Below are 13,010 nucleotides of genomic sequence, written 5' to 3' on the forward strand. Positions count from 1 at the left end.
ATACATACATACATACATACACATGAATATACACTCACATACATATCTATATATCTACATATAAAGCCTACATAAACATCCCTGCTTCTATTTGTGTGTGGTTGTGAGCATGCATAAGTGTATAAGGCTTCTCTAATAGAACATTTATTAGTAACTGTGAAGCAGCAGAGACCCGACCCCCAAGACCAGAGGCAGACGAAAAAGTGGGGACCAGAGCCCAAGACCCCAGGAGGGACCCCGACCGCGGAGCCCCCAGAGCCACCCACACAGGACGAACCACTCACCCACCCCCCAGAACGGACCACAGGGGAGAACCGGAAGATCCCCACCAGCAACCACATACAGTGACCCCCCGGGGCCAACAGCAACAAAATCATAGGCCTCCGTCGGCACCCGCCGCACCGATGTAGGTCCAGGTCCAGGCACCGAGGCCCGGGCACCGAGGACTCACACCACCCAGGCCAAGGCCTGACAGGGCCAGAGGACCCGAGCCCCACCAGGCAGACACCAGGCCGAGCCGACACACGCCCAAGCGCCCAGCCCCCGATACCAAGGGCCCCAAGCGCGCCGGCAGGCAAGGGCACACCCCACCAGGGGGCTGCGCGATAGGGGCGCGATACCAAGCACCCCCAGTTGTATCAAAGAGGGGGCAGTCCGAGTCTCGGCCTAACAAATACCCATTCATACACAGACACAATCACACTATCCCAACCTCAATCTCACATTCATTCACTCAAAGACATACAATAACGATACATTTCATTCTTATTCCCGATACACACTCTATACCCCCCAGGTCCAAGACATGTACCCGCCCTCTACAGGGGGCAGCCCATGCCCAAACCCAGGAGGTAAACCCATTCATTCTTGAGCGGAGAAGAGCCAATACCCCAGACCCGGCCCAGGCCATGCCCCGCCGACAGGACACCCCCCCACCATGAAGAGGACACGCCACCGACCACCCCCACACACCGCCAACAACCAAGCACGCACCCCCAGCCGACCTCCCGCCAGGCCCCGGCAGCCACCCTGGCCAGCGGGCCAACCATGGCACCCAAGAGCCAAGCTCAGGGGGTCCAAACAACCCCAGGGAGAGCACAGCGCCAGCACCGCCCATGGCAACCCCCAGACCCTGAACCCCCACATAGTCCTGGTCAACACCCGACGGCCTGCCCTTCTCCCGGACCCCACCCCCGGAATGGCAGTCAGGGAACTAGGTGGGTAGGAAGAGGAGAAAAAAATAAAAAAATAAATAAATAAAAATAAGACCCCGACACATACACCCCCACCTGGCCTGTGATGGTTTCGTGAAACATACTGGCCCAGCTTCTTGACTTGGTACCAGGTTATCTGGGAGTCCTCCCAGAACTGGAATGCCTAGTTCAACAAAAGGATTCCCGACCAAGTATTGAGTGCATAACTGAACATGATTATTTGAACGTTGGCGTTTTTTGTATTAAAAACACTTGTCTTTCATTGGTGGGATGAAATATGCTAATTTTTTGGGACAGGCATTTTGGGTTTTCATGAGCTGTATGCCATAATCATCAGTATTAAAACAATTAAAGACCTGAAATATTTCAGTTGGTGTGCAATGAATCTGAAATATATGAAAGTTTCATTTTCATCATTACATTATGGAAAATAATTACCTTTATCACAATATGCTATTTTTTTGAGAAGGACCTGTATATCTTAGTGCAGATACAAACTGCTGATATGGAACACATAGTAAACAAAACAATAAACCAACTGCTAAACAGCAGTCATCAAACAGCAGCCGAGTTGAACACAGTCAGTTTTAAAATATCAGTAAACTCGAGCAGATTTACCGTAAACATCCCATCGCACGCTGATGAGCGCTGGTCCTCCTCTAAGGACTGGACAAAGTCAGTAGCTTCACAGATTGAAGATAACCATCATTTCTCACCGCACAGGAGTGCTTCGCTGGGAAAAGAAGTGATGGCCGGAGTCCCTTCTTGTAAAGTTGAGCCATGACATCTCGATATTCAGCCCGTTTCTTCAACACATCAGCACTGTAATCCTCGTACAGATGAAGCTTATGACCCCGGTACTCCCCAGAACCACATTTCCGTGCCTCTCTCATCACTAAGTCCTTAGTTTGGAAGCAGTGAAAGCAGATGATGACAGGGCGCGGATGCCCGCCTGGTCCTGGTTTCGGCATAGAAATGCGGTGCGCTCTATCCGACTCAGGTGGAGAAGACAGAACCCGGTCTCCAAATACCTCCAGAAGAAGCTGAGAAAAGAAGGCAGCAGGTTGTGGACCTTCAATGGACTCAGGTATGCCCACAATTCTAATGTTTTGATGTCTGCATCTCTCTTCGAGGTCGGAAAATTTCAGCTTCAGCAGTCTGTTTTCCTCGCGTAATTCTGAAGTTGTAGCTTCAAGCAGCTCCAGGTTTTGGCTGACATCGTTAGCATTGGATTTGAGGTAGCCAATGCGTTCTTCGTGCTCTGAGACAGTCGATTGAATTGTGTCCAACTTATTGTCTATGGTCGCGAATTAAGAGCCTGTGAGTAGTCGACGAGGGGCAGGACGGCCCCTAGAAACCATCTTAGCTCCAGCAAACTGGTTGGTCCACTTATGGAGTTTACTGCTTGGTGGCGAAACAGTTTACTGGAACTCCTCTGACTGATGAAGCCCTCTGAATAGAGGGCGAAACATCTCTCTAAAAAAGAAACTGTCCAGATGACCCGACTGAGAATTATTGCACTTGTTCTTTTCTGTTTGCATGATGGTGGTGTGAACGAGCTGCTCGCTTCAGCTTTTGATGTTGTCGCTTCAGGTGCTGCAACTTCTTCTTCCACCACAGCTGAGAGCAGGGTGCAGACCTGAGCATGCAATTGACATGTGTCAGCAGGTGTCATCGTTTTAAGTTTGTTAAAATTAGGACACAGGAAAAGTGAAACTCTGTGTAAGTTGTAGTGAACTAGTGAACCTGGTCTGACCCTTATCTGACCTTGATGACCTCAAATCTACCAGATGGACAGAGACTGTTATTTTCATTGATCTGAATAAGTCTGAGCCATTTGATGACTTTCTTTCTTGAATTAATCAAGCAGAAAAGACAATTCTCTATAATCATTTACTGTTTTACAAATGTTTGATAATCAATTGTGTTAGTTCCATTCAATGCTTACAGGTTGGAAAAGAACTACTCATTTTTATTTTACATAAACAGTAAGTAATGATTTTTATTCCTCATTCAAAGAAGAAATCACCTTAATATGCATTTCTTGATTTTCTGTCTGAAATGAGCCAAGTCGTAAGTATGTGAAAGTTGAAGCTTCGGTCAACTAAATGTTTACTGAAAATGGGATGTCATGTTTTACTATTTGAAAAGATTACCAAGTGTGAGACTCCACGAAGTCTGGTCGACTGCAATAATCTTTTCTGTATGTTGAAAACAATCCTTGACTTTTGATAATAACTTACGTCAAAAAACCACACCTCTTTCTGGTACATCCACGAATCAGAAAGCTCTAAATTGAACCGGAAGTCGACCCATTTAAAATGTGGCAACTGTCCAGTTCAAGTAAGTTCTCATGGGAGTTCTCAAGGAGTTCTCAAGAAGAATCTGAAAGAATTCATGGAGAATTCATGGAGAATGGTGAATAGAATGGAAAAGAATTCCAGAGATGAAGTTCTGAAGGGTTCTGTTAGAATTCATGGAGAGTCAGAGACGTTTGGAATTATAACCTCTGTTTGAACAACCCACGCACGACTATCTAAGGATTTCAGCAGCTCTCAACGGAGACGCTGAAAGGTCTGGAGGATTCCCTATCGAGCTGATCTATCATCACCAGGTAACGGTCTCTTCTTCGACTAAGTGTACCGGAGGCGAGCTGAAATCTGATGAAGCGTGCACGTTCTGGTCAACAGATATTAACTCTCTCACATAGTTCTCTGTAAGATAATCTCCATTTCATCTTAAACTCTTCTCTCTCTCACAAAACCAGTACAGATATTTTAGAAATATCTGAAGCAAAGTCCTCAAATCACCGCCGAGTGATTTGAAGTTCATTATTTGTGAAACTGTCTGTTATTATTTTCATATTTTGCCAAATTAATGTAAATGTTTGATGTTAAACTTTGATTCTGAAAATAAATGACTCCATTCATTTTGATGGGTCAAAGATAATAACGTCTCTCGTTCGCATTTCTGTTAATTCAATGCACGGCATTACACAGTCAGAAAGATGAAGAACTCGTGAAATTGTATGCATATATATTTCATATATTTGTCATACTACAACAAGTGACACGTACCCACGTGATCTACTACAACGTCATGGATAATTATTTTGCACTCCAGTACTTCTGCATGCCTTTGACGTACAAATGCCTGCTGTGGAGAGTCCATGTGTGAGCACTGGCAGTGTTGCTTCAGTTTCTCATTCCAGAGGCAAACAAGGTTGATCGTGGGATATTTGTCACCCTCCAGTTCTCTCTGTGCACGGTAAAACGGTTCTAGATGTGACTAAAAAGCCCAAAATGTCGGGGAAGACGTTGTCCATGCGCGCCTGCTTGCCGCGAGCGTATTATTTCTCACATAGTTGGTTGTAGATGTTTTGCATCGACTTCAGTGTTAGGTACACAGTGCTGAATCTGGTCTCACCCATCTGGAGTACAGTCTTTGATAGCTGCGCAGACAGACCAGATTGTTTTATATATCACACTAGATTTTTGGCAGCCGCGATGGTCTCACTTATTTCTGGAGCGTTTTCGACAAGTGTGAGGGTCCAGCCCATGGTGCAGGACTGTGTTTATAGTAAATGATAACTTGTATCCATGACTGTACTTGTATAGCACCTTTCTATGTTATCGAGATACTCAAAGCACTTTACACTACAATCTGTGTCTTCATTTACCCATTCATACAGAACTCTACTAGATCTCTACAAAGATATTTGAACAAATCATTCTAAAGAGACTAATCAGAGCTTTATCACATTCATACACTGATGGACACACATCAGAGGCAGTGAGGGGTTCAGTGTCTTGCCCTGAGACACTTGGCATGTAACTGCTGGTGGATTCGAACCCCCAACTCTTGCATTGGAGGACGACTGCTCTAATCACTCAGCTACAACCGCCCATTTATGAGATGGTCAAAGCAGTTAATCCTCCTATATGGCTCCAAGGCTTTAACAATATTGCTTCCCTGGTCTGTCACTCATACTATATTATTGAGGGAGGCGGGGTCCAGGCCAAATTTGTTAACAAGTAGGCGCAACATTTCCTTCCTTATGTTTTTGCCTGTTTTAGCATCTTTTGCTGGAAACACGGCTGTCGTTAGAGTTTTTCCAACTAGTTTAAAATCACTTCCGATTAAGTGATAGGTGATTGCTATGTAACTTGTTTTCATGTAGTCGTCTGTCCAAATATCTGTGCTCATGCCAACGTTTCCAGTTGCAAGGGCTTCTTTGAGCATTTGTATTAAGGCATCTCTTCTTTCCTCAGCCATTTCTGTGCACATCTTGGAAATTGTGTTGCGGTGTGGCAGGACGGACTCTGCCAAAACACGACCATATGTGCCACCAATATTTATTAACTCTTGAGCCAGTCCTTGAAAACATTCTCCACTCACCACATAAAAAGGCCCCATGTCTTTACAGCAAAACTGGACGGACTTTTACATGATGGCTTGCTTGAATCGCAGCGGCACTTTCTGCACATTAACAAATGACATCATTGAGCTTTGACTTTCACCTTTTTTAGGAGTTTGACATGCCTTCATATCTCAATTCAGTGTTGAGGTGCCAGTCTTTTTAGAAATAGAAAGAGAAACAGCCTTTATTGTCCCACGGATGGGAAATTCAAGTGTTTTTGCTGTCATAGCTGAGAAGAGTGCCGTATTTGATGAGCCCCACAAATCCAACACACGTCATTTTGTCATCAACTACCAGTTTAAAATGGTTCCAGACCTCAGACTTTGCACTGTGCTGGCTTTTAAAGAGTGAGTTCTCCCATTTTTAGCTTTTCTTTTATACATTTTTGCTCCATTATCTTGCTTGTTGTGTGCAGGTCAGGTCAGGTGCTAATCAGATGTGTCATAAGAGGAGCAAATCAGGGCGGGCGGGGCCATGCGTAATTGCTTTGCAATGTATCGCCAGCGCTGCTCTCTTTTCTGATTAACTTCTGCACTTTATTTTATTTATTTACATTCCTCCTCAGTAAAATTACTGCCTTCTCCAGTAGATTTACAAAATTTTATGTTGTGTGTACATTTCTTATTTAGTTTTATTTGTCCTGTATGATTCATAAAACCGCATCAAAGCCTGAGACCGGCCGAGCCTGCACATTAATCACATTAATATGGCCCGGCCTGGACCTAATCCAAGTCGGGCCAGTGTGGGCTCCGGATTTGGGTTAGAAATGACAGCTCTACATCACATGCATCAAACTCATGGCCCGCAGGCCAGAAATGGACCACGTTGCCATTTTATCAAGACCACACGTTTTAGATTTTAAATGTTTTTGAACCAAACAGCCAAAAGACTGTCCAATGGTCATGTTGCTTAAATAAAAAAACGTGCAAACTTAGATCAGACTTCTCATGGAAATAAGCCAACTTTAAAGCAAAAAAAAGGTTGAAATTTTCAATAATTTTTATCATGAAGATGTCAGATCTTTAAGACTCGAACTGAAAACAATACTACAAAGTCCATGCTCAATAATCCAGGTATACAATCCAACATTTTTCAGTCAGGTCATCTGGACACTTTCTTTTTTTGTGCTGAAACGTTTCACCTTCGATCCGGAAGGCTTCATCAGTCAAGGAAACACACAGTTGTTATGCTGCTATAGGCTTAGACTGCTGGAGGACAAACTGACCACAATTTTCACTCTGCTACTGTCTTTACTTACTCTGCTCAACCTGTTTGTATTTAGGCCCGAGCAGCTAAGCGCTGCAAAAGCCTATTGTAATCACTCTGTTCAGGCCCGAGCTGCAATTTTTTCCGTCAAATGAATTTGCGTTTTGGGGACCTTAACATATCCCAAAAGTCACCAAATTTGGCGGACGCATCAGGACTGGTGAAAAATTACGTATTTTAAGGGTGTGGCCAAAATCGTGACAGAAACGGCTCAAGAGCGTCACCTAGAAATTTTCAAAATACCCTCTGCATTAACCTTAGTTTGTCGTAGAAATATGAAATTTGGTACGCTTGTCCAATTCCCCAAGATGCACAGAAAACCCTCTGGCACAAAAGTTGTACGATAAACAGGAAGGCGGCCATTTTGGAATGCAGGCCCAATTTTCACACCATTTTGGCAGTTTACAACCTCCGCATTTGAACGAACTCCTCATAAGGATTTCGCTCAATTGGTTTCAAACTTGGCCATTTTGGTCAAAAGGAATGGGGGATGAAAAGTTATCAAAACGGTGCGTTTTCGTGCATGCTGAAGGGGCGGGGCCAGACCTCAAAGTTTGGCATCTAGCCATGAAAAACGAAACGCTAATAGCTCCTACATGAAAACGGTCTGAGACATCAAACCTTCAATGATTGATCCACATCCGGTCCCCTGCAAGACTGAATGATCAAATCATGAATCACTTAAGCCACGCCCCCTGACAACAGGAAGTGTAAAGTTTTACCTTGAACGGTCCTTATCTGACCCCTGTCACCTGATCAGCCTGATAGTGTGTCTAGTGACCTAAGACATGTTGGTGTAACTTGCTTTCCAACACTGACAGTTTGGGGTGGAGCATGTGGGCGTTGCGATGTGGCAAAGTAAGACGTAACACCGTCGCCATATGTTTGGCTCTGAATTCCACAGATTTGAACCGAGGTGCACCAAAACCAGTATGTTTGATCATTATCCACCCCTTGAACAGGAAGCCATGATAATTGGCCAATAGCCTCCATAGCACCCCCTACAATATTTTAAAACCTCATCCCCAAGCCCTTTTTGGACCGATATTTCTGAAAATTGGTGAACATCTGTATCGTCTCAGGTCCTATGAAAAAGTCTCTTGGAGCCCTGGTCCAAAACGAACAGGAAGTCGGCCATTTTGGATCAAAGGGTCATTATTGGGCATTTCTAAGGGCGAATTTTAACGAACTTGTCCTAGGGATTTTGAGTGATTGCTTTCAAACTTGGTTAATATGCCCTTAACACATTGGAGAGTAAAAGTTATCAAAAACTTGCGTTTTCGTCGATGTTAAAGGGGCGTGACCAAGCCTCAAAGTTATGCTACACGTCATAAATTTCCAAACGATATAACTTTCACATTGAAAGACCGAAATGCACCAAACTTGGCATGACTCATCCCTGTTGGATGTCTGACGATCCAATGTTGTCAAATTTTGACGTGATCAAAGCCCCACCCCCTCGGAACAGGAAGTCTCTTTTTTACTTGGAATGCTCCCTCTTTGACATTATTGACCTAATCAGGATGATCCTGTGTTAGAAGACAGATAAGATGGTCTGACTTGATTTAAAGTGCAAACCGTTTTTGATGGAGGATGTGGGTGTGGCGAATCAAGAAGTGACACTGTTGCAATACGTTTGGCTCTAAAATATGCAGATTTCAGCTGAGGTGAACCAAAATCACTATGATCAATCATTATCCACCCCTTGAACAGGTATCCATGATAAGAGGCCAATAGCCTCCACTGCGCCACCTACATTATTCCTACAGTTATAGCTCAGTGATACATCATCCGATCTGCACCAGATTTATTTTGCGTTATCAGTGAGCACTATAGACACATTGATATTGTTGTTTAACATATGACCCTAGTGCGCCCCCTCGATTATTCCAACAGTTATACCTCAGTATTACATCATATGATCTGGACCAAATTTTTTGGTGCAAAATTAGTGAGCAATTATACACACACTGGTATTGTTGTTTTATTTTTGACTCCAGTGCACCCCCTAAATTATTCCAACGATTATATCTCAGTGAATTATCATCCAATATGTACCAGATTTATAGTACATGATCAGTGATCACTTATAGACACATTGATATTGTTCTTTAACATTTGACTCAAGTACACCCTCTACATTATTCCAACAGTTACATCTCAGTGATGCATCATCCAATAGGAACCAGATTTTTTGTGCGTAATCAGTGAGCAACTCTAGACACACTGATATTATGGTTTAACATATGACTCAAGTGCGCCCCCTCTCATACTGATATGGGCGGAAGGAGATTGCAAAGTTTAGGCATATGCGCACCCTGCTGGATGCATGCGGGAATGGCACGAGAGCATTAGCGATGGCGACTGGGAGGCGTTGCTGGAGCGCTCGCGGTTGCGGGTGATGTCAAAGGTTTGGCGAATGCGTACCCCGGCGAATGGGCGCGGGACGGGAGCGTGATCGTTCGCGATGGCTGGAGCTCCCGCGGTCGCCGTAAGGCCAGAGCGGCGCTTTGCTGCGAGGGCCTTCAATGTTGCTTGCAGCTTTAATTGTAATTATTTTTTCTATTTTTAACATGTGTTTTTTTGTCTTTCAGATACACCTGGACCTATACCTGGACCTACCATTCTGTGTTTGTCTGTCTCTCCTTCCTGTCCTCTCAACCAGCCGGTCAAAGCAGATGGCTGCTTGTCCTGAGCCTGGTTCTGCTGGAGGTTTCTTCCTTTTAAAAAGGGAGGTTTTCCTTTCCGCTGTTGCCACTGTGCTTGCTCAGGATGGGAGACATAATAATTACATACATAATTGCTACATAATTTTAAAGGAGACTTTAACGTTTACCAAAGTAATTTTATGGTAAGATACTTGTACTTTCACTGAAGTATCACTTGGAGGTACTTTATACAACACTTTTGCTCTCAGACTGCAAGTTTACTTGTGGTTCCTATAGTTTCCAAAAGCAGAATGGGAAGAAGATCTTTCAGTTATCAGGCTCCTCTCTTGTGGAACCAACTTCCAGTTTCTGTCGGTAGGGCTGACACATTGTCCAGTTTTAAGACTGGGCTTAAGACTTTTCTTTTTGATAAATCCTATAATTAGCGTTGGCTTGTTATGTTGCCTTAAGCTTAGACTACTAGAGGAAAAACTGAACTAATTTCCTTAAATGATTTGTTAAAATTGAATAGTTTTCATTTGATACTATTTCTGTCTTAGCGTGATTCTTGACCTGCCATTGTGGATCTGTCATTTTTTCCTGTTCCTCTCAAACCCAGCCAGTGGAAGCAGATGGCCGCTTGTCCTGAGCCTGGTTCTGCTAAAGATTTCTTCCTCATGAAGGAGTTTTTCCTTTCCACCATCACCTTCATGCTTGCTCAAGTTGAGAGTTCTGCGATGGAGTTAAATTCAAAGCAGTCTGCTCCTCAGATAAATAGTTTTAACTTATTATTTTTATATATGAATGTTTCTGTTCAGTGTAACCGGACGACTCCTGTTGTGACTTGGCACTATATGAATAAACTGAATTGAATTGAATAATAATATAGGTCAGCTCATCCCTGATGCATCCTTAAATTTCTGTGCTCATGATACAATTGTTTACTGTTGAGCTAAAACAGTTGCTAAGGTTTTCGAGCTTTTGCAATCTACTTTTGACATCGTCCAGTCAGATTTGCTCCATCGCAAACTTGTACTAAACACAAACAAAAACAAAGGGATATTGTTTTTAAACAGGAAGTCGGTCCCAGCTGTCCTTTCCTTGATTTTATCTTTGAATGATGTTTCTATTGAGTTTGTCAATCCTTACAAATACTTGGGAATCTTGGTCAATTCGCATCTCTCTTTTAAGCCCCGCGTCGAAAAATTGGCAAAGAAACAAAGTAAAACTGGGTTTCTTTTTCAGAAATACAGTAGTCCCTTGCTACTTCACGGTTCACTTTGCATGGACTCGCTCTGTCGTGGTTATTGAGCAGGGACTTTGGTGTACATATACACACACACAGTGTAACAGCAGCAACAGATAAAAAGGTTCACACAAAAAGTTCCTAAATAGTTACAAACAATACATAAAGAAATAAGATAAACAATATCATTAATAATGTTCAATATGTATTGGAACATTAGTTCCAATATTAGTTAGAATTACAACATCTTGCAATATTTTAAACAATGTTTCTAAACTCTAAAAGAGCACAGAATGTCATGATTTCAGCCCTCTGCCTCGGCTGCTCTGTGCCGCCTTCAAGCCTTCTCGGCCACGTCCACGTCCACTTTTCCACTCCACATGGAGAACAGCTGATCAGCTGCAGGAGGAGGCTTTTTCTGCAGCAGGTGCTAAATAATTTATTTTAAATAAATATTCCATGCCGATCATACGACTCATCCATCAATCAGCCAATTGTGTGTCATGTCCAATCTTTGAAAAACCGGGATAGAGCAAATCCACATAAAACGAATCACGAAGTAGTGAGGGACTACTGTATTCTACAGTGCTTACATTGTAGCCGTTTTTGTTTTGTATTTTTTATATCATTTTTTTACATTTATGTTTTTCAATTTATATGCCTTCTTTTATGATTGTCTACTGTTGTTATCATTCTTTGTTAAAAACAGGTCTCTTTTGTAAATGAGTCCTCGAGGCTTAATGAGACTAACCTGTATAAAAATTGAATGAAAAAAAAAAGCTTATGATAGTTTCTTCAGTCACGGGACTTTTCTCAGAGCTTAACCCACATGAGGGAATGAGGAAATTAAGTTTGTCACTGACATCTTTTTCAAACATTAATAAGCTGAATAAGCATAGATGATATCCTCTTAAATTAATCTGCAGATTTGTTCAAATGTTCCATGTTGCTTCATGTCATGGAAAATTATGTTCCCCATGCAGAACCATTTGTTGTCTCATTGAACACATGGAGGCTCTGCTCACATGAAGTTTAACCAGATTTTAGGAGGGTTTCTATCCTCCAACACAACCTCCAGTGACAGTGAGTGTTCCTGTAAATGAGACGCTGTTCTGTGGTCTCTGACAAAAAGCTTTCCACTGAGGCTAACCCAGATCTTCCTCCGTCAACTGCTTCATTTTGGACTAGCTCCACTCACTTTCACTTTTAGCCACTTCTTCAAAGTTTCTGAGTTTTTCTGAGACACTGTCACTCCTGGTGGGGCCTTCAAGCCAACACTCACCATGTGAAGAAAGAATTCAAGCTGCTAAGCTTTGATAAAATCAGGTTTTTACATCTTACCGTTGCTGCTTCAAATCTCCTTCAGGTAAATCCACCGAGCTCGTAGTCACAGAAACTACACAGAATAAGTGTTTCCTGTCGCAGTGAGCTGTAAAGTTTGTCTTCTTTCAGGCGAAACGGACTGAAGCGGTTTATTTTTCACACAGCAGCTGACACAAAACCTCCACCCCCACAGACTGACTCCACCTTTAACCCCCCTGAGGCATTACAGTACACACATTTTTTCTCATAGAAGACTATTTCAAGACCTGAAAAATATTTTTCATATAAAAGGTGGGAATCTTTTACTGGGTAAAGGGATATTTCCACCACTTTGAAACACAGTTCTGTGGATAGGTTAAGAGCAAATAATATGTTACCTGTTGCAGATATGTGCAACTGTGTGTTACGTGTTCCATTTGTAGTTTGAAGTTGAAATGTCATGTTCAAAGTCAGAAAACTCAACTTGAATGCAACACGCCACTCACTTCCCACAGCCCAGACTTCAAAATCCAATTAAGTTCCTTTTTTTTGTTTCGTTGTTCAGTTGTTTAAGATAAGAGAATATGGAACTTTACTGAACCCGCAAGAAATTGTTGTTTTTGCCGAGTTCCCAAGTTATCTCTATGTACAGTACAAACAAAAACAAGCCCAAATCATAAACTTACATTCAGTTCTGTTCTTATAACGTTCACATAAATTATGAAACATAAATGGTAAATGGACTGTACTTATATAGCTCCTTTCTATCTAATCAAGATACTCAAAGCTTTTTACAACAATCTGTGCCTCATTTACCTCCACACACACATTATTACAGCACTCAACTACACACACATATTCATAGAACACTCTACTACACACACACACATTCATACCGCACTTTACTACACACA

At 42.6% G+C, this 13,010-nt stretch overlaps 1 protein-coding gene across 1 annotated transcript in view; it reads right to left on the reverse strand.

Annotated features, from left to right (window-relative positions):
- The window catches only part of LOC119408198, a 60,692-nt gene extending 48,407 nt beyond the window's left edge, over positions 1–12,285 (reverse strand). Inside the window, exon 1 of the mRNA XM_037675036.1 lies at positions 12,136–12,285. The gene's annotated coding sequence lies outside the window, so the exon portion shown is untranslated. The remainder of the gene's footprint in view (positions 1–12,135) is intronic.
- Between the last annotated feature and the right edge of the window lie 725 nt (positions 12,286–13,010).

This window comes from Nematolebias whitei, chromosome 3 (assembly GCF_014905685.2).
Source record: "Nematolebias whitei isolate Nwh7 chromosome 3, NemWhi1, whole genome shotgun sequence".
Lineage (NCBI taxonomy): Eukaryota > Metazoa > Chordata > Actinopteri > Cyprinodontiformes > Rivulidae > Nematolebias > Nematolebias whitei.